Source organism: Brassica oleracea, chromosome C2 (assembly GCF_000695525.1).
Source record: "Brassica oleracea var. oleracea cultivar TO1000 chromosome C2, BOL, whole genome shotgun sequence".
In the NCBI taxonomy this organism is placed as follows: domain Eukaryota; kingdom Viridiplantae; phylum Streptophyta; class Magnoliopsida; order Brassicales; family Brassicaceae; genus Brassica; species Brassica oleracea.
Window position 1 is genome coordinate 20,270,178 of NC_027749.1, and position 4,462 is coordinate 20,274,639.

Sequence of the window (4,462 nt, forward strand, 5' to 3'; positions counted from 1 at the left end):
TTTTTTTTTTTTTTTTTTTTTTTTGAATAAGAGTTTACATGAGATTGTTCGCAGGCTTCTGCTAATATACATGATTTATATCTATCTCCAGAATTTTCAATCCCAACTTATTAAGACTCAAACATTTTCCGCGCGTAGCGCGGACGAAGCATCTAGTATATCACAAAGTAGATTAAAATCTTGTTTCTGATTGACTGAATATATAACTGGCAAAATTTATTTTAAAAAATCCATAAAAGGCAGTGGCATAACAACGTAAATAACTCTAAAAATTAAGAACATAATTTAAGTAAGGTTTCTGCTTTAATAGCATAGATTGTTGATAAATTTAAAAATTAGCACCAACTCTGAGCATGTACCCAAGTGCAAAGGCACAAGGTCGAAAATTTTCTTTCACACATTTAATTCATGTTTAAATATGGTCCATTATTATTACTTTGTATTAATATATTGATCTATCTATACATATACTATTATTTGAGAAGTGATTTTACTGATTTGTCAAATTTTCTAAAAATTTAGGATTTGTAATTAATTTTAATAATATTCTTAATAATATTCATATGTTGCCATTTTCTCTATAATTTTAGGTTATTTTGCTTATTAGAAAAGTTCTTATGATTTTGGCTGATGACACATCAATTTAAATTTATACTATTATTTAAAGATTTATTAAATAAGTGGACATAAATATTATGATAGAATTCTAAATATTTTTATAATAATATTAACTACAAACCTCGCAATAAAACAGCTAACATGTTATTATATGCTCAAACAATTAACTTGATAATTTAAACAAAAAACAATTAACTTGATAAAGTTCAAAAAAGAAAACAATTAATTTGATGCATGCCCAACAACAGTTTCAGCAACTATAAAATAGACATATTTTTCTTTCAAGTGCATGGACGAAAAATGATCAAAACTTTATATTTGATGATTAATTTTCATTTTTTACAAAAAAAAACTTTATATTTGATGACGATATATTATTTTGATTTTGTATTCAACAATCACGAGCAATGGCCATTGCCACTATATCTATAGGGGTCGTCAACTAGGTGTTTCGAATACACATGCGGGTATAATTATTTTTTGGTATATGTATTATTAATTGGAAGAGTAACACGATAAGTTGGTGTTTGTGCTTTCAAAAAACCTAAATCAAAAATTAAATCTATATATTTCTTTTATGAATATGCCTCTGTCTCTTTCTTATATTTTATCTTTATTGATTGAAAAAATATTTTTGATTAAAACCCTATTATCTTTTTATTTTTAAAATATGTTATTATTTTAGCCATTTTTATTACCTTAATTTACAATCGATTTTCTAATCAACAAATATATATATAGAATTGTTAATATAAAATAATATTATTAAACCAAAATATTGGAATTGCCAAAACCTAAAATCCAAAAATAAATCAAAAGCACATGAATATGAAACAAAACCCACCTTTACATATTATATAATCAATAAAATTCTTGATATCTGTATAGTTGTACTGAGAAATACCTCTTATAATAACTGAGTAAACACTCGAACAAAATAACCATTTTTAACAAACCAAACATTAATATGTTATGTATGAGATAATGTTGTTGTAAGATAAAATTAAGGTTAGTTATACGAAATTTTGCTAGTTCGGTTAATTTCATCTATTATAAATATAGCATGTATTGTATCCTTAGTACATGTAAAAATAAGAGTTAGAACATAATTCTATAAAACATTATGTATTATATTATCTTTAATATTATGTTTGAGGAAATCTTTAAGATAATATAAAGATTAATCTTATATTGCTGATTAATTGTATACCTAATAATTAATATTGTTTAAAATCTTAAAATAAATTTATATTATATATCCAAGTAATATAATGGAATATTTTCAAACTTAAATAGTAGATTTATATCACAACTCTTATAAGGTAATTAGTTTCAAAAAAAAACTCATATATGATAGTTTCTCTTTTAAATTTATACTTTTTTTCATAATTATGAAATTCATTTGTTAAGATGATTTATATAGTGTAATAAATTTAAAGTTATTCTTCCATTGTTAACTAACAAAAGTCTCTCAATCAATTTTTTATCAACAAATTTAATTTATCAAAATTGTTATAAATTTCAAATATATACAAAATTTACTTAATACAAGTAATGTTTAAATGACACTCCCTCCGTTTCATATTAAGTGTCGGTTTAGAGAATTTTTTCCGTTACAAAATAAGTGTCGTTTTCGATTTTCAATGCAAAATTTATTTTTCTATTGGTTGAAATATGGTTAGGTGTATAGGTAATAGTGTTTTTTTTATAAGAAATGTAAAAAATTAATTGTTTGCTTAATCCGTGTGCTGAAACCTAAAACGACATTTATAATGAAACAGATGGAGTATTATTTTATGATATGCGGGAAGTCATCTAGTTTACATATAAAACAAAGGTCTATTTTAATATTTTGAATATGATCCATTACAATTACGAGGCGGACCAGATAGAAATTAAAGATTACGAAAAGTTTTATAATCCAACCAGTTACCTTTCTAGTATCTAAATCACACGATCACAAAGATATATAAATATAAGAACTCTTCTTATTAATCTCTTGAGGAAACTATCTCAAAACCTCAAGCTCTCAAACTCACACAACTCACACACTAGATCATCTCATGATCTCTCTAATTATCCTAAACTCATTAGGACTTATCTCAACTATAAGTTTCCTAAACTATTTTAGATAAACACAACACAAATAGGAAACTTATAACTCAAGCTATCTTCAAGCTTATTCAACATTCTCCCTCTTAAGCTTGAAACCTTCTTGTGACAACTCTTACATTCCAATGAAGTCTCTCATCTCTTTGAACTTGATCCTTCCTAATGCCTTAATAAGAATCTCCGCATTTTGCTCACTACCAGGTACATGATCAACTTCTATGAGCTCTCTCCCAACACATTCTGTTATAAAATGGTAACTAGAGTGTATGTGTTTACTTCTTCCATGAAAGACTGGATTCCTTGTTAAGGCAATTGCAGGTTGATTGTCGATCCTGATAGTGATCTTCTCTCTTGCTCGATGTGGGAACCGAAATTCGCACTGTCGATTTACGTTTAAATTAGGAAAGTAGGAGAACCCTAGTTTCCCAGAGGTCCCGGATATCTGCTAATACCACACGCCAAGCAATCAGAACACGAAACGAGAACAGTAATAAAATAAGAAATCGAAAAAGAGAGAAATATAGTACTTATTCCGAATCTGCGTTTGAGCGTTTACAACAAGGTAAGTGTCTGGGCTACGAGAGCTGTCGGCAAGATTCCTAATTCTAAAACCCTAAGACAGCAAAAACCTAATTGAGTCGCAGCTCGAATAACAAAAACGGAAAGTTACCTAATTGCCCTAAGTGCTAAGTTTGCCCTGGAAAAAGTCCCCTCTGTGCCTCTCGCCTAGGACTCCTTTATATACTCGCTCCTATGTCGGTTTACGCTTTTTCCTCTTCTGCCCTTAAACCGTCATAACTTAAAAATGGAGATATTCCGTTTTTCCCGATTTTTCTAATTATCTTAGAATACTTCGTACTTATCCGCGAAAACTTGACATTTATCTTTCCTTGCGAACCAAGCATAAACCGTCCTACGGTTAATGGGCTTTTGGTTAAGAAATCATAAGTGGGTTTCGAGCCACGTCTTAGGTCTCTTTGGGCCATTGTTTGACTCGAAACGTTTATTACGGCTTCTTTCGATAAAAACGAACTTTCTGCGGTTTTTATCGTAAAGTTCGATTGATGACTTCAAATGACGAGAAACATGAAATGGGTTGGCTACGGTCTTCGGGAGATAACATTAAAGAGTAGACGAGAATGCATGAATTCGTTCTTTGGCGCTTCAGACGAGAATGCATGAGTTTTTCTCCGCAAGATTCTTCGTAAAAATGAATCTTTTTCTAAGATTTATTTTTCGTAAAAACGTTCAAGTCCGATTTTTACGGACTTTCAGACATTGATTCCGTCGTGACCGATTTTGACCCCAACAGTTAGCCCCCAGCTCGTTAGAACCATGAGCTTCTAGCGTGAGGTTTTAGCGAGTGGCTTGGCAAGTTAGGTGAGTTAGGCGGAATTAATGGTCGAAAAGGTTCGTGGTAAGTGGTCTTCTCGCTCTTCTAAGAGTAGAACGCGATAAGATTGGGGCTGCACCTTATGACGGCTGCCTACGTACCCTTGTTGAAGGGATCAAGCCTTTCGTAGTTCGTCTTGGAGATAAGGTTCTTATGAATTGTTTTCCAGCGAGACCTTTACGGTCTAGTTTTTATGTAGCGGTTATCAGGCGTGTTGCTGCCGATGGCATTTTATATGGGTGTAGAAGGAAGATTACGAGTTGTCATCTCGTAACCTAACTTTGTGTGAACTGCTATATCTGTCATCTGTTTCGAGAGTTTTCTGCAGTGTGTAAATCG